Source organism: Tamandua tetradactyla, chromosome 5 (genome assembly GCF_023851605.1).
Source record: "Tamandua tetradactyla isolate mTamTet1 chromosome 5, mTamTet1.pri, whole genome shotgun sequence".
Lineage (NCBI taxonomy): Eukaryota > Metazoa > Chordata > Mammalia > Pilosa > Myrmecophagidae > Tamandua > Tamandua tetradactyla.
The window spans coordinates 99,307,003-99,325,304 of record NC_135331.1 but is presented as its reverse complement, the minus strand read 5'-3'; positions in this window follow the sequence as shown (position 1 = coordinate 99,325,304).

Genomic DNA, 18,302 nt, shown 5'->3' with positions numbered 1-18,302 from the left:
CTAGGCAAGAGTCATCTTCTCTGGAACCCCCCTGGTTCTCCCTTCTGCCACCCGCTGGTCCCAGGGGTTGCTGCATTTCTTTCACACTTGGCCCAAAGGTGAACACTGAATCCTTTTCCAGCTCCCCAGCATGGCTGGGTCAGGGCTAGAACCTTTAAACAGGGTTTTAGCAAAAGCCCAGATACAGCAATAGGAAAAAAAAAACAGTGTGATGTATAGCTATATAATCTGTCTTGTACAATGTGACTTTCCCAGAGAATTGTCCCCCAGGAAGGGACTCTTTGGGGTGCCTCCTACCTTACCCTAATGGTAGGGCCCTAACAGAGCCACCACCCCCAGAACACTCCTGGAAACCCAGAGCATACCTGGGGCAGGGCACAGTCACCTGCCCCAGTGCTGTCTTGTTGTGGGACCCCTCTTCCTGGTCCTGAGGCCGCCTATCCTCTGACCTTTCCCAGCTTCCCTTCCTTCAATTCTATCACAACCCCCTTACAACTAATCATAGAAAATCCCGTTTCTGTGATAGGTCACTCAGAGTCTGGGTGAGGAGTGGGAGGGGGTTTTATCCAAGATTTAGGGACAAGCCTTCTTACCTCTAGTCACTGTTTGGGCCATGGTCCCTTACCCTGTGGAACAAGCACAAACTATCCTCCCCACCAAGTAAGCAGGCCGGGGTGGGACTTACCCCACCCAATCCTCCCCCAATCCTGCTGTCCAGAACACCACTGCCCAGAGCCTCAGTTCCTAGAGCCCCCCTCCCCTGAGTGGGCTTGGACTGACCAGCTTCCAGGACCCCCTGACCTTGGGTGTTAACTATTAACAAAATGGTTAGCCAGGAGAGGCCACAAATGAGAAAGGCCCCTCATTTAGGACCCAACAAAATCCTAGGGTACGGGTGCTAGAAACCCCAAAGCTTGCATCCAAACTTTCTCCCTTTTGCTTCCTTTTTGATCTCTGGGCCAGTGACATCATTTGTTACCAGCTGGATTCATTGCATTTGCTTTTCCACACCACGGTAGGAAGACATTGCACTGTCTCTGCTACTTAACCAGAATGTTCCATTCTGCCCTTTGGATGCCCTCCTTGCACCGATCTCTGCTCCTCCTTTTGGCTTCTGCAGGCTGGAGGGATGGTGTGTCCAAACAAGACAGTCATGATGGGGGACCCAGGGGACCTGGCCATGCCTGCGATTTGCCGGCCAGCTCAGGCTCCTCCTTACTAACGGACAGGCACTGGTACAGGGTAGCCATGGGCTTGAGTCGAGAGACCCACGTTCTGGCCCTGATTCAGCCACCATTTCCATTATCTTGAGCATTTGGTCACTAAAAATGGACCTCCGTTTTTGCACTTGAAAAACACGGAGGTAGTTGTGAGAAGTAGCCAATGAAAGTGACACCACTTTGGAAAGTAGATCTGGGCAGGCTGTATTAATAACCCAGCTGTGCCTGAGCTAAAAATCAAAGAGAAGTTGCAACTCCAGTCCCGAGACCTCAGGCTTACTGCTGCTCCTTTGCTGAACAACGCAAGAAGGAGCAGTTACCTTCATTCTCTGGAGTCACCAGATCTGGACCTGTTTCCCCTGAATTCCCCCATAGGGCAGGTCATAATTGCCTCCATGTGCATATTTCTGGGAGGTGGGGGAGTCTAAGGGACACATCCCAGGAATTGGAGCCCAGCCCAGGGCAGGTCCCAACCTTCCCCTGTCCCTTCCCAGGTCACTGTCTCTGACCCACCAGGCCTGTAGCAGGAATTTTCCTCTGGTGGGGAGGGGAGGGTATGAGCAGATGGCTTTCCTGGTGGGAAGGGGTGGGTGGGAGCCATGCCCAGGAGGGCAACTCCTGCTCCTGTGTTGGAGCTTTTGCTGCCAACATCAGGGAGTGCCATGCAGATGGAATCAGTTTCCATCACCATCCTCATCCACAGATTATCACCAACATCAGGGAATTTCTGCTGAGTGCTTAGTTCTCTCCTTTAGTAACAGGCCCTACCCAGCCCCTGGGCTGCCCTCAGGAAAGGACAGGACCCAGCATCCTGTTCTGGAGTGACATTTCAGGTCAGACAAGGAGGGGCCCTCCCCAAGCCGACCCCTTGGTAATGATAGCGCTGCACAATGGTATAAACACGGAGGGGCAGTCGGAGCTTTCCATAGGGCCTTAGAAACTAGTTATCTCATCCAGACCACACTGGCGGGATTGTTATCACCGCTGTGCAGGGGAGGAAACAGGCCAAGAGGTGAAGCGACTTGCCCCAGGCGGTGAAGTTAATTAGTGCTTGTGACAGGGTTGGAATACCAGTGCTGTGTCTTTCCCAGGCTGGCCTGAAGGGGCCTGGCTGCCCTAGGTGGGCTGCGGAGACAGTGCGTCGGGAGCCCCTACCACTGCAGTAGTAGGCCAAGGTCACAGCAAGGAGCCACGTTCCAGCATTCCCACTCAGGAATCCCTTTGAATTCCAAGCCAGGGCCCTCCATGGGGGCTGGGGGCAGAAGGTAACTCCTAGGTGAGCGCACCCCCCCACCTCAGGCCTGCCCGATGCCCATGGCACCAACCCAGCCCCAACCCAGCCTGCTGTCCTCCCGTTCTCCAGGAGTGGCTTCCATTCTGTGAAGGGAGGGGCCGGGGCGGGAGCGCAGGAAGAGGCCTCGCCTGGCCTGACCCCGTCTCCCCGTCCTGAGGGGCATCTTGGCCTCAAAGGAAGCTCTCTCGGGGTCAGCACTGAGGTGCTCTCTGACCAATGTCCCAAAGGGGAGTCAAACTCAAAGGTGGAGGGGGGTTATAAGGGGTTCCTGGTCCCCCAGAAAAGCGGCGGGAGGCCTGAGGTGGCCAGTGCTGAGGCAGGGTGAGGGGGAGTCTGCGCGGGCCCCTGACGGCTCTGTCTTCACAGCAGCTCAGAGTCTGGGGTTGGATCTCAGAGCCAGCCAGTCACCTGGGCTCGGACTCGTTGGGGATCCCTTCCACAGGACTCCTGGAGATGGGTATCCAGTCTTTGCTCAAACACATCCAGGGATAGGGAGCTTGCCACCTCACAAGCACGTGCTCCCGTTGGCTTCTAATCCTGCCGTCGGAGCCACACACAGCTAAGTCTTGTCTGCCAGTGCACTTTTGAAATTTGGCATCATGACCTGTGACAACGGGGCGTTTTTATGCCCCAAATCCCTATGCCACATAGGGGTGGTAGCATTCCCTCCCACATGGAATTGCGAGGATTAAGTAAGAGAATGCCTTCCCAGCACATACCACAGCAACTGACCCCTTTTATAGTGCTTAATAAACAGCTAGTATTGATGTCACTTGAAGACAGTTTTTCTCTGGCGTAACAAGGCATCCGCCCCTCTGCGCTCTAGTTTGACCCAGGACCGAGTGCCACGTCCAAGTGTGAGTGGCCACTTCAGCCCAACAACACCTTCCTTGTTCTGGGTGTTATTCTACTACGAATGCAGCCCCACATAGCGTCCATTTCACTGATCCGCTGGCTCCTGGAACCTGAAAGCAGACCTAAAACAACGATGCCCGCGGACATGCCCACGGCACTCCTCAGCCCACACCTCATTTCATACCGGAGCCCTTGGATTATACACCAAGGTCCAAATTGTCCATCCGTTCAGTTGAGTTTCATCCTGTTGATCTGGGTCTGTCCCTGGAATTCGGAGATTCCAGCTCTCACTGTGAACACTCAGGGGGAGGGAGACTAAAGGCAGGAGATTGGGGGGCGAGGGTGGGGATCATGAGGATTCAGGGTACAGAATTGGTGCCCTCAGCCTAGCTCTTCTGGAGGCTTTGATCTGAACCCCAGGTGGTTGAGAAGAAGCCTCCTGATGTCTGCAGTGTCTTCTCTTGCTCGCCTGGTGGGTCCTTCTCCTGGTCTCTCTCCTTCTGGGCCCAGGTTTCTCTGGGGATGGACATTTTTGTCTTGCAACCCCCACCTGGAGAGAGCGGCTGGGGAGGGCAGGCGTGTGCGGGCGTCGCTCCCACCCCAGATGTTAGCAGTCATTATGCTCATACTTACAGGATTATTAATCTAATGATTGAGTTAATGAGTAGTGCGGGGGGGGGGGCATCTTAGCCCCACCCTGGTGGCTGCTGATGAAAGGGGTGTTTCTCAGAGGACCCCTCCCTCTTCCCCGCCCCTTTGGCTGGAGGTGTGGTCCCTTGGGGGTCCCTCCTTGTTGCCCTCCACCCTTCCCCCTTCAGCCTGGCCCGGTTCCCTTCTGGGCGAGAGGGGCCCGGAAAGGGTATGGCTGGGACCAGGCGTGGGGGGAAGGAGGTGGGGAAGTGGGAGGTCCTGACACTCTGAGGAAAAGAATGTAAATGCGATTACATTTCTAATCTTGACCTTTGACTGTGAGATGCCCAGGCTGGGGAGGGCTGAGAGCAGCCGGGAAAGAGGGGTTGTGTGTGTGTGAGGGGGCGGCGCTGGGCAGTGAGTGGAGAACAGCTACCAGGTTTCTCGGGGTGCCTTGTGTCTGTGGCCCCAGTGGACAGCTGCTGGCCTCTTCTCCTCCTGGGTTAAGGGCCCTGAGGAACTTACCAGCGTATTCATATATCAGGATGGAGCAGGGTGCCCGGGCACCCAAATAGAGTGGCCTTCATTTTCCAGGCAAACTTTGGAAACAGCGGGTCCAGAATGGAAAATCCAGGTTGTGCCTGCTGAGTCCTGACAAAGCCCCAGCTCCCCGGGGCTCACAGACCCCTCAGAGAAATGAGAATTATGGAACACGTGCTCCTGCCATTTCATAGCTGTGTGACCTGGGGCAGGGCACACCTGTCTCTGAACCTGTTTCTTCCTCTATTAAGGGAGACTAATAACACTTGCCTTGTAATTTTGTAGGAAAAGTTAAAAACGAAAACACACGTGAGTACTCAGTGCGTGTTTGGCACAGAGCCCCAGCTTAGCTTGATTCTGGTAGTCACAGCAACAGCTGAGTGATGTGGAGAAGCTTCCTGAAGGGGGTGGGCCCTGAAGGCCGAGGAGAAGGATTTGGGCAAGAAAAGGAGAGTATGACCCAGAGGAGTTGTGTCGGGGTGGGGATGGGAGGTTGGGGAGGGGAAGGACTGGGCTGTGGAGAGACCAGCGGATGGGATGCCGGGTTGGAGGGGCTGGATTGGGGATGGGTGGGGAAGGCAGAGATAGCAACATTTTATGGACACAGCAGGGCAAGGTGCCTACAGGTGGCTAGGTCCCTGCCCTCGTGAATTTACATCTTCTGAGGGTGAAGATGATTGGCCGGTAAATTAATTAAATTAACACATTTCATTAATTAGTTTAATTATTTAAAGAAAGAGCACTTCTCTGAAAAAAATGTAAAAGGGGTCCATGTGATTGCAGGTTGGGGAAGGACAAAGCAGGGAAGCCCTGTCTGGGGAGCTGACACTGGAGAGGAGATGTGAGTGCCGAGAAGAAGGCTGGCTGAAGAGCCCAGGGGAGGAAGTGCCAGGTAGAGGGAACAGCAAGTGCAAAGGCCCTGCAGGGAGGAGCGCTTGGTGGGTTCAAGGCTGGAGTGGGGTAAAGGAGAGGAGAATAGCTGGGCTGAGGGCACAGGGGGAAGGGGAAGGGAAGGCCACTTATGGGCCAGGGGAGGCCATCAGATTTTATTCTAGGAGCAATCAGAAGCTATTGGAAGGTTCTGAGCAGAGGCCATCACACCCCTGGGGCTTCAGGAGACGAGGTAGCAGTGCCACCTGGGAAGGGGTATCAAAGAGAGGCCCACCCAGAGAGAGTAGGGCTGATGTGAGTCTGAGACTCCCCGGAGAACAAGTCAGTGATGACTGATGACTGATCAGTGGTGACGTCCTCTCCTGCCAAGAAAGTTCCTGCGAAGGGTACAAAGGGGAGGCCCACTGTAATCCTCCTGGGGCCCCAGGACAACAGCCCTGATGATCTGGAATCCGGGAGGATGGGTGGGGGAGGGGTTCCAGGACTTGGCAGAAAGCAGGGCCCATCAGCCAGAGTGGGTAGAAGCTGCCCAGATTCCTCCAGACACCCTCAGAATCTGCAAAAGGCGATCCCCAGGCAGGAGAGCGATGGGAAGGGTCCCAGGTCTTTGGGTCCCGCCTTTCCTCCAGGCCTCGGTTTCCCACATCATATGATACACCCGGGGGGCCAGCCCCTCCGGACCGCAAGATGCTGGGGACAGGTGGTATGGCTGCCCACATCTGCCAGGGGACGTCCCTCCCAGGGCTGCTGTCCCCATCTCGCCTCAGGTGTTCCCCCGAGGAGTCCTGAGCACAGAGGAAGGCTGGCAGCCTCACGCCGCCACTCGCCGACACACCTCCCCAGAGCCCACCCTCCATAGGCTGGGGGCTGAGCAGGCTCTGCCTGGCTCCTCAGGCCTGGGGCTTCCCCATGTCCAACAAAGGCCCGACTAGAGGCTGTAGGGCCCAGGGGGAGAGGGGCGTGCCTGGCGGGCCCGTTATCACTGTTTAGTTTGGGGCTTTGGAACAGGTCCCGTTCCTCTCCTTATCCACCGCCTGATGATTAGATTTTCGGGCCTTTGATTTGCCTGAGACTTTCCGCCCCCCAATCCTCACACCCCCAGCCCTCCCCACGGGCCCTCCCAGTCTGTGCTCAAGTTCAGCTTGGTCCAAATGCCCCTTCCCTCCTGGCCTCTCTCTCTTTAAAAAATAAAATACTATATATATATATATATATAGTTAAATACATTTTTATTGCGATAACTTCACTTACCATACAGTCCATCGAAAGTATACAATCAGTGGCTCACAACATTATCACATAGTTGTGTATTCACCGCCATGATCACTTTTAGAACATTTGCATCACTCCAGAAAAAGAAAGAAAAGAGAAAAAACCCATACATCCCAAATACCTTCCCCTCCCTCTCACTGACCACTAATATTTCCATCTACCCAGTTTATTTTACCCTTATTCCTCTTATTATTTATATATTTATTTATTATCCATATTTTTTTACTCATCTGTCCATATATACCCTGGATAAAAGGAGCATCAGACACAAGGTTTTCACAATCACACTGATATACTGTAAAAGTTATATTTTTCTACAATCGTCTTCAAGAATCAAGGCTACTGGAACACAGCGCTACTGTTTCAGGTGCTTCCCTCCAGCCACTCCAACACACCATAAACTAAAAAGGTGATATTTATATATCGTATAAGAATAACCTTCAGGATAATCTCTCGACTCTGAAATCTCTCAGCCACTGAGACTTTATTTTGTCTCATTTCTCTCTTTCCCCTTTCGATCAAGAAGGATTTCTCAGTTCCTTGATGCCCCTGTCCTCTCTTGCTGCCTCTGCCTTCCTGACGCTCCCACCAGCTCCCATGGGCCTGGGGGGTACACGGGGCAGGGGAGCCCAGCCTCTAGCTCCCTAGGACAGGCCTGGGGGCTTAAAGGGGAGACTGGTCAAGATGGGAGGGCGTCCCTGGAAGTTCCCTGCCCCCATGCCGAGAGGGCCACTCACAGGGGGAGCTGGAGGGACCGTGCGGATCCCAGGGTGATCCCCCAAGCAGGGACGTCTGGGCTGGGCCGACACCAAGTATCTCGTGCTAAAGTGAGATTGTTTGTCTTCATCTCTGCTTTGAGTAATGCAGTCGTCGTCTGGCTGCTTTCACTGCTCCAGACCCAGATGTGGGGATGTGGGGAGGCCCTGAGCTGCCTCTCATGGAGGGTTTAGAGTGGCAGAGGCCCAGTGAGGCTGCCTGTGCTCTCCAGGGGAGGAGCGGCAGGGAAAGGAGATGGGGGAGGACAACATGGAGGAGGAAAGAGAAGGGCAAAGGCGAGGGGAGATTGAGGGAGAGAACGTGGAAGGCTATGGGAAGTTTTCCCGCTCAGCTTAGTAACCACGGGTCTGCACATGGAAACACGCACAGACGCCTCTTGGGGGGAGTGGGAGCTTGCATGCAGCCCATGGGCTAGATCTGAAATATGCAATTCGGACCTGTATGTGCATGTATGTTTGCGCGTGTGTAAGAGCAGGTCCTTTAAGCAGTTCACCTCACAACACAGGACACATGCATACACAACATGGAGCAAAGGCTCACCAATTAATATGGAGCCTTATTAGCTTAACTGCACTCTGGGGTTTTCTATTCTAGTCAATTGTATTTAAAAAAAAAAGAAATCTTCATCAGAATCTGCCAGGTTAGCGTCACGGCCCTCTAATGGAACCAGACACACAGACAGAAAGGCCTTGTGCCCTCCGATTGGACGTGTGCCGCATGCGGGGTCGGGGGAAGCGGAAACCAGGGTGGGAGGCCTTGGCATTAGACTCCTGTCCTGGTTGCCATCCCAGGGCCTCCATGCCACCCTGTACCTGGCATCACACACATGGTTTCTGAGCCCCATGCACTCGCCCAGTCCAAGGGCATCACACTCGCCAGACTTGAGGGCACATGGGGAGCCCAGCCTTTCCCCAGGGGCCTCTCTCTAGGGTCCTGCCATAACAATCCTATCCAGAGTCCCCCAGCCCCCCATTGCCCCTCTTCCTCCCATCTGGGTCTCCTCCCCCACCCCTAGGCCTGCTTTCCCATCCCTTCGCCAACAAAGCTACACCCCACCCTGAACCGCTGCTTCCAGGGCTCACCACTGGGGCTGAGGTGGGGTCTCCCTGCCCAGCTCGGGACAGCCTGGCTGAAGAGGTGGAAGCTGACCGTGGGCAAGTGGCTGCTTCTCGCCCCCATCGGCTTCCCCAGTCCTGTGAAAGGGCTGCCAAGGTGCGTCTCTAGGGGATGGTCTGGAGGGCGGGGGGCACCGGCAGACATGTCAAGGGAGGAGAGGTTGTGTCCCCAAGCCTGGTCTTGAAAGCCAGCAAAGTTCGAGTCCCTTCCTTCCCGGCTGCAGACCCACCCTTGGGCAGTGCAGACTTCCTCCTCTCTTACCCCTCAGGCCCAGCCCTGGCTCTCCTCTGAATGCCTTGCAGATGGCAGCCACGAGGAGACTAACAGAAATAAGGCAGCGAGGCTGACCCACATCAGCCCCGGCCAGGCTAATCTCAGCTAGGGAACCAGACTCTGAGTAGATTAGGAGTGAAATCAACCGAACCCCTACACCCCCGCCCTCCCAGGGTCCCCTGAACAAACGCAAGAGTTTGCAGCAGTCACCGCGAGAGAAGGGGCTATTCTCGGACCTCCTGAAGACCTGTGACCTGCCCTGGCCAGCGAGGATCTCAACCACTCCATCGGCCATGAGACCTTGGCCAACCAACTACATAGGTACGAGAGAGGAGCGCTGCTCCAGTCTGCGGGGAAGACACAGCCCTCGCTCTCAGGGAGCCCTAGTCTAATGGCAGGTACCACAAAGACTCAAGACAGAGGGAGGTCTTCTGTAAGGCTCAGAGCCAGGCCCTCGGGGGTTGCTGGAGGGCACAGCAAGAGGCTTCTGGTCACCAAGACCTGGGGCCCAACTCTTCTTCAGCGACTGAGCTTCCTTCCTCAGAGATGGGCACAGGGAGCCCCTCAGAACTTCAGGATCCTCTTTGACCTAGGCCTGGCCAGCTTGTGGGCGCCCTCTGGGTAGTGTGAAAGGCCAGCTGACTAGGGTGCCCACACAAGCCCAGAGAAGGGGAGAGCCCAGTCATGAGGACGGCGCCCAGAGCTGGGGGTTGGGGAACAGTCCCTTCCTCACGGGAGCTGTAGAAATAAAGCACGGACAAGAAAAAGGCAGTGTTCTTGCCCTCCCAATCTCTTCAGACAGGCAAGTCTGAGTAACAATAGAGATGGGGTAACTCAGAGCCATGCAGTCCATTTTCCAGGCTATCCTCTGTGGAATCTGAGAAGGGGACCCTTGGAGGGCATTCCAGGAGGGCTTCACGGAGGAGGCAAGGTGGGAAGAGTCATCAGAACTGGAAGTGGCAGAGGTGAAAGGAAGGGCCCCAGGCGGGGGATGCCAAAGGCGCCCATGTGGCTCTCACGGCAGCATTTGAAGGGAGCACAGGGCCCCCCCATGCCCTGGTCTGGAGTTGGGTTTGAGTTACTGCAGGGACCAGAGGAGGAGGAAGGGAAGGCACGGAGTCCTGACCAGAGACCTTACACCGCTCCCATCAGTCAGGCACACACACTTCCCACCCCATGGATTCCCTCCTGCTCCTCCGGGGCCCCTTCTCCCTGCACTGGAGAGTCTCACCGGAGCCCTGGGCCTCGGTGGACCTGGCCATGGGTGGAGGGCAACCGGCCAGGGCAGGAGAGCGCTGGGCATCTAGGTCACCCCAAAGCCTGCTGAGGGAGGCTGCTGGGCCCCGGCCCTCCTGAGCCACCGCCCACCAGGAGTTTGGCCTGAGCCAGATGGAGCTGGACAGCACCTTTGAAAGCACCCACATGGGTGGTACATGGGGCCTCTGCGGCTGGGGCAGCCACGGGCACAGACAGCCTCTCTAAGCAGAACCTGGTCCCAGAGCAGGCAGCCAGCTTCTATCTCACCAGGGAGAGGACTCCTGCTGCCCAGGAGCTTCCTCTTCTGCCCCTCAAGTGGTCAGTCCGTCACTGGGTGGGGCTTATGGAGAATCGGCCAGAAGCCAGGACTGTGTGGGTGCAAGAGATCAGGAGGAGCACAAGGCCACACCAGGTGCTGCACGTCCTTCTCAGAGAGGGACACTGGCAGTGGGGTCAGGGTAAGGTGGCAGCAGGTATGGAGAAACAGACTTAGCACAAGGTTAGAATCCTTGCACTGCCACTTGTTGCTGTGTGACCTAGGGAAGATACATAACCTCTCTGAGCCTCAGTTTTCTTATCTATGTAAAACCGATAAAACACAGTGCCTCCCAGCTTGAGCTGTTGGGAGAATTGAAATACCCATAAAACAGTCCCACCACAGCTGGGCACATGGTAAACTCTCGTTAAATGGTGGCCCGTGTTAGTATTATCTTCCCACCCCTCCCCTCTGTCCCTGGCAGTTGCAAGGAGGTTCTTTGCCACTGTCCTTCCCCCACACTCACAAGGCGGCAGTGGGACATCTGTTGACTTCTAGCGCAAGCCTTTCTGAGTCAGGCACCCTCTGAGTTGTTTTGTTTTGTTGTGGTGGTTTCTAATAGTGGGTAACATCATAAAACATAAAATTTATTCTTTTAACCATTATTAAGTGTGCAGTTCTGCGGCATTAATTATTTTATGATGTTGTGCTACCATTACCACCTTCCATTACTAAAACCTTTTCACCACTCCAAACAGAAATCCTGCGCCCATTAAGTGGTAACTCCCCATTTCCCCTCCCTCCAGCCCCTGGTAACCTGTAATCTACTTTCTGTCTGTAGGAATTTGCTAATTCTAGATATTTAAGTGGAATCATATAATAGTCATTCTTTGGTGTCTGGCTTATCTCACTCAGCATAATGTTTTCCAGGATCCTCCACGTTGAAGCGTTTATCAGAACTTCCTTCATTTTTATGTCTGAATAATATTCCGTTGCATGTATATACCCCATTTTGTAATCCATTCATCTACTGCTAGGCGTCTGGGTTGTTCCCACACCCTGAAGTTCAGCTGACACCTGGCCATGACTGTATCAAGCTCCAGCCAGGGGCAGCTTATTTGGCTGTTTAAAAGCATGGGCTTTGGAATCAGAGAGATGAGTCTGAATCTCAGTTCTTCTGCTTCTCAGGTGTGTGACCTTGGACAAGTGGCTTAACCTGGCTTAGTGTCACCTTCTGTGCAATGGGGATAACCATAGTACCCGCCTCTTAGGGTTGCTGAGAGAAAATGGAGGACTTGGCCACTGCCTGGCACTTGATAAAAAATTAGTGTTGGGCCATGGTGGCTCAGCAGGCAAGAATGCTTGCCTGCCATGCCAGAGGACCCGGGTTTGCTTCCCGGTGCCTGCCCATGTAAAAAAAAATTAGTGTCAAGAATGCTCCTGGCTGAGTGGGTGGTTCCACAGGAGAATGCTTGCCTGCCATGCGGGAGACCCGGGTTCGATTCCCAGCCCATACACCGGCTCCCCGCCACTGCCAAAAGAAGAAACAATGCCCCTTCTGTTGGGGATAGGATCACAAAGCGGGGTCAGGTCTGATGAGTCGACTCAGAGAGTAGGCTCCAGGGAATGGGGACCTGTCACTCTGCAGCTGTCGCCTCTTGAGTCTGACTGCATCTTTGTCTGCAGCCAACCGGATGTCAACACTGTGAGGCATTCCCTTTGGGGCATGAGCAGCCAGCTGTACACCTGTGACGCCTATGGGGGCCCCGTGGTTGCCCAGGGTGTCGGCAGCTGGACTTCCAGGGGTGGGTGGACCCAAATCCCATCCTCCCACCAAGTGAGGTGGACTGGAGGGTTTCCTTGGGGAAGAATACAGGGCTTTTCCCAGCCCAGACCTGGGGACAGCATGGGGAGGCGGCGAGAGGCTGCGAGGAGGCCGGGGGACGGACAGCATGACCTCTGGGGACACCCTCTAACGAGTTCTTCCTCACGTTGTCCATAGGAGCCAGGCCACTACCTGGCCATTGTGGACACGGGCACCTCCCTCCTCACTGTCCCCTAGAGCTTCCCTCAGCTGATGTTTGGGGTCCTGGGAGCAGCTAAGGAGAGGTAGGTGTCCCAATCTGACCTCTGCGGATTTGCATGTCACTTCCCCCTCAGCAGCTTCGTGCTGGCTGCAAAGAGCTGGCCCTACCCTGTCCCCATCCCCACACCCATCTCCCTTAAAGTCTCCCCTTGTAACAGCCCTTTCCAGATATTTATGTCCAAAAGGCCCCAGCTGCTTAGACTCCATCTTAGTGTCCCCACTGGGGCATTAATGTGGGTGCAGTGCAGAAGAAAGGGTTGGGAGGTTGAGGAACAGGACGGGAAGGACTTCAGTGCAGGATGGATTTCCGAGCTGTGGGATTGCCTACCTTTCTCCTGGGCCTGCTTGGGTAGCATAGGAGCCCAGAGGGAGCAGATTCTGACCACCTATCTCTGTGTCCCTGATAGTTTCTCCGGTATGTTACCAGCTGCAGCAGTGGCCAGACCTGCCCACTATCACCTGCAGCATCAGCGTCCCCCTGCTGGACCCTCGGTCTCCTTCTCTCTTCTTACCTGGGGAGGGGAGGAGGGGGCAACAGGGAGAGGATCTAGTTTGCAGTACTGGATTTGGAAAAGACCTTAAGGGATCATTTAATCAACCTCTTCCACAAAAATCACACCAGGAACCACCGTTTATCCACAGATTTCTGAAAGGCAGCACGTGTCATGTTAAGCCCCGCCTCCTGCGTTGGAATACTTGCTCTGCCATTTACAAGTTTTGTGACAGGCAAGTCACTTATGTTCTCCGAGCCTCTATTTCCTCATCTATAAAATAGTGACAATACAGTATTTACTTCGGAAGGTCACTACACGATTACACGGGCTGGTAGACATAAAGCATTTAGAACCGTGCGGGGCACCTGCTCTGACACACTTAGTCGGGCCTGGCTGCCGGGCCCCGCGCTAAGGGCTTTATGCACATTTGTTCTGTGAATCTTCATGACGACCCGGGGTGGGTACCATCGTAAGTCCCCAGATGATGCTCAGTCTCTTCTTACACCTGAGACTTGGGACTTCCTACTCACCGGCTGGCCCGTTTATCCAGGGTGCAGAGTGAAGTCCAAAACCAGGGTGAGCGCCCTTCTCCCTCACCTTTGGCCCTCCTCTTGATTATGTGGGGAACACAGAGGAAGAAGGAGACTCCACCCTGCTCTCTTCGAGTACTCCAATCAACAATCACTTACGTGTGAAATGACAGCTGAGAGTGCAAGATTGTGTGTGATGTGAGTGTGTGTGTGTGTGTCAGTGCACACAAGTGTGTGCGCTCAATATCGGGCAGGTCAGTGTTCTTCAAACTCTAGCCCATACCCCATTAAAAGTTAATTTAGTTGATTGAAACCAGCACTTTAGAAACAGATTGAATAGAATAGAGTAGAATAGAAAATAGTGGAGTGCATCTCATATACAATGGGTGAGACCTTTTTTATTGGGGGAGGGGATGTTAGGTTTTGTTTTAATTAATATATGTACAAGAGTATAGGGTTATGGTGTAACATATATTTCTCACTGTGGGTTGTGGGCAACAAAGCCTCAAGGCCTCGGCTTTGGATGGTTGAGCCTCTGCCTCCCTCTGCAGGACCCCCTCTCTCCTACTGTCCAGCCCCACTGGCCTTCCTCATTCATCTTCCCTACCTCTGCCCCTCAGGCATGTGCTGTTCCATCTGGCAGGAATGTTCTTTTCTCTTTCTTCACCTGCCTAATTCCTATTCAGCATGCAGAGTTCACCGCTGGGTCATGTATCTCTTAGCCCGCACCTTGGTGATGAGGAAACTGAAGCTCAGAGAGGTTAAGTGACCTGCCCAAGGTCACACAGCTAGCCAAAGGTAGGCTGGGATTTGACTTCAGAGCTAAGGTTCATTCCTGAACCCAGTAAGACTTGCCTGCTGACTGCCTCACTCCTATTCCTTCGGGTCAGTGTGGACAGATGCTTCATGGGATTCCAGACCACAAACCTGCCTTTGGAGGGTAGGTCCCTGACCGTGTCCTCCTGAGGGCGTAACATGCCATCTATGACATGAGTAACAACAGGCTGAGCTGGACCACTGCTGTGTAGATTGGCTCTGCCTCTCTCCCTGGTCTAAGGAACTCCCACCCCTCTGAGTCTCCAGTCTGCCACCAAAGGTACAGTCACCAATAGATCAGAGGGGAAAAAAAACAGTCTATTTATCCGTTTATACATACGCAGCTCTATTTCCAGTATTAGAGACAGATGGATAAAATGGACTTCTCCATAAAATGGGGGTAAGATAACTTCTCTTGCTGGATCACCACGAGGTGTGCATGAGAAAGCATGCCTGGTATACCCTCAATGTAGGGGATATTTTAGCACAGGAGGAAGAGGCCATTCTAAAACCTTGAGTCTGGCTATTCCAGACCGTAGAATTCACTAAATAAATGTAGAAGGCATGGTGGAAATAGAAAAATCATCACTAGGCAAATATAACAGTAATGATTGCTGCAGAAAAGAGCAACTAACAGCTGTTAAAATTCATGGGTAAGAGAATAAGAAAAGACCTTTGCATTGCCTTGAAGTCGCTCCCCAGAAGATACTTACTAATTACCAAGGAAAGATAGTAATTTCTCAGCAAAGAAAACTGGTAGACCCCACCTTAACCAAGCAATCAAGGTTGAATCACCAGTAAAAAGGCACAGTGACATCATGTACCCTCTGATATGACAGCACTGAGAAGGGTGCCACCTTCGTGGCAACTTCTAATCTGATCATCAGAAAACATCAGATTAACCTAAATCGAGGACCACTCTACAAAACAAGTGGTCTGAACTCCTTAAAAGTAGCAAGGTCATAAGAAATAAAGAAAGACTGAGGAACTGTCACACTGGAGACTAAGAAGATAGGAAAACTAGATGAAACATGCCAACCTAAATTGGATCTTAGACCAGAAAGAGTACATTAGTGGGGAAACTGGCAAAATTCAAATAAGATCTGTAGATTGGCTAATTATATCAGGATTAAGTTCCTGGGTTTGATGACTGTCCTAGGGTTTAATAAGATGTTAACATTAGGGGAAGCTTCAATGAAAGGTATACGAGAACTCTTGGTACTATTTTTGCAACTAAAATAACGGCAAAGAAAAAGCTAAAAGGTAAATCTCAGGACCAGTATGACCCCATTGGATTAGTCTGAGCTACTGCTGTATATACAAAATACAACATACAATATTTAAGGGAAAAACTATAAGACCAAGACAACAACTATTGCATATAGACATCTGTGAAAGATTTAAAGTTTACTGCAAACTGAAGTGAGACCTTTCAATTCTGTGAACCAATTTCAGGGTTAGAATACAAAGGGATTGCGGATTCCTGGCCCACCCACTGCAAGAACCCCATTTGCCTTTAGCCTCTGCTTGCATGCCTCTGATAACAGGCAGCCTTGATCTCCTCCTTTGGATAATTTTTAGTTTGTGAGTCCAAATGCTATTGATAGCAGTGAGAAGCTGGAAACAGCCCAAATGAACAGGGCTAAGTAATCCCAGGTACCAAGATGATAGAGCTCTGTGCAGCCCCTGAGAGTGATAAGAAGGAGGCCCTATCAGCACGTGGAAATGCGTATATACAGTAAGCCTAAAATACGAAAACACAACAGAAATTGCATTTACACACTGATTACAGCTATGTGAAAATCTAACTGTGTACAATAAGAGCCAGAAGATAATTCCGAGCAGTGCAAACAGTTGCCTTTTCAAGTTGCCTTGATTTTTTTAAGTGGTGCTGTGGGTAGAATTTTGGAAGAAATTTGATATCCAGAATTTAAACAAAACAAAACCCCTCCATTAAAGAGCCTGGGGATTGTCATTTCCTCATCGAGGTGGACGGCTGCGTAGAACACTGGATTGGGAGGACTCTGAAGTCACATCTAAGCACCGAGGGAAGAGTGACGTGATCACTGAGCCATGTCTGCCCCGGGTAGAGCATGAGCGGTGGTGGTGCACATGCTACGTAACTGCCATCGTTTCTAGACACACTCCCAATTTCACCTTTGTGGCCCTCTGGATGATGAATGAGCTGCTTAGGACTCATATGGAAGAAGAGACTTCTTTCAGCTACAGGCTGTAAGATTTGGGGCAAGAGACTTTGGAGTATAAGATGGTATGAAAGGAACATGATAAAGGAGGGAAAGCAAAGTCCTCCACAACAGGACCCCCTGTGAATGTAGGTGGGCACAACAGTGAGAAGCATCACGAAGCTGGCAGCTGGGAAGCAGGGACAACTTGGAGATGAGGGATGGATGGATAGGATAAATCAGACTCAGGGTCAGGAAAAAGGGCAGACAGCGTTTGGGAGGAGGACATTGGAGGGACGGGGGGGGTTAGGGGCAAGAGAAGAGAGACAGTGAAGAACAGAGCAAGGAGCAGGTGTGTCCCCTCTTCTCATGCGCCTGTCCCCGGCCTTTTGGCATTCCCGCACCTTACCTGGAGCCGGTGCAGCGGCCACTACGGATGTGTACTGAACACGTATTGAATAAAAAAATTATGATAAAAATTTCTCTAGCTGCCCCTTTTCATCTTGAAACCCTCCCAAGCCGCCCCGAGTAGCTCCAACCTCAGCCACTGGCACCCCAGTTCCACCACCAGCACCACCCACACCACCGCCATCATCCAGCGACTGAACCTGTCATTCCCAGACACCCCTTATGCCATCTTTCGAGGGTTTGGGGCTGCTGAGGAGCAGGACCTGAGTCAGACTTCTGGGTGCATCACCACTAGACCAGCAGGTCTCAGTGATTTTGTCCTCCCAGGGGACAGTGGCATCTGAAGGGTGAGGATATTTTGAAGGTAGAGAGGAGGATAAAGGCCTGGAGGTTGGAAAATACAGGAGAAAATAAGGCGGTGACCATGGGTAGAGGACAGAGTGTGTGTGTAGGTCACAGAAGCTGGGGCCTGGGAACCCTGGAAGGGCCAGATCAAGGGCGTCCTGGATGCCAGGGTGATGAGTCGGGCTCTGCTTTGTTTTTTTTTTTTTTTGTTAACCACAGGGAGTCTTTGCTAAGTTTGGTGGCAGGGGGTGAATAAGGAGGTTAGGGGGAGATGAAGGGAAAGACTCCTTCCTGGGATCCCAGGCCCTAGATTTTGACAAGATCCCTCTGGGGCATGGGGCGGCTGTCAGAGCCTCAGGACAATGGAGTATGGATGCCATAACTCAGTGCCACTGACAGCAATCCCACAGCACCACCAGGACTTCCTGCACGCCGGACCAGTCTGTCTCTGCTCTCCAGGAACCTCTAGAACATGCGGAGAGGTCACAGACTCAGGAAACACCTGGAGAGGAGTCCTAGGCAGCGTGAGGTCCGGCGCCAAAGGCCGACAATGCTGCTTTGTGTGTGTGCAAGTGTGCGCAGGGGGTGCGCAGGGTGTGCGCAGGGTTGCGCAAGGTGTGCGCAGGGCATGTGCACGGTGTGTGTAGGGCGTGCGCAGGTGTGTGCAGGGTGCACGCAGGGTGTGTGTGTGCAAGGTGTGTGCAGGGTGTGTGTAGGGCATTGCAGGGTGTGCAAGGTGTGCATAGGGTATGCAGGGGGTGTGCAGGGGGTGTGCAGGGGGTGTGCAGGGTGCAGGACAGAAGATAAACTCAGTAGGAAGTAAATCTGGATGACTTCTAAGCCATCCTTGGATTTTGTGGGTCCCTGGCTCTAGGAGGAGAGGCCTTGAAAGACAGGCAGAACTTGAACAAGCGCAAGAGTGAAAAGTGGGGCTTTCCAGGTGTTGGGGGACAGGGTGGCGAGGGGGCAGGCCTGGGACAGAAGTAGCCTTGGGGGACCTGGGGAGACTGACTGAGGTCCCGGCAGATCAGGTTGGGAAGGCAGGGGCTGCAGACCCCA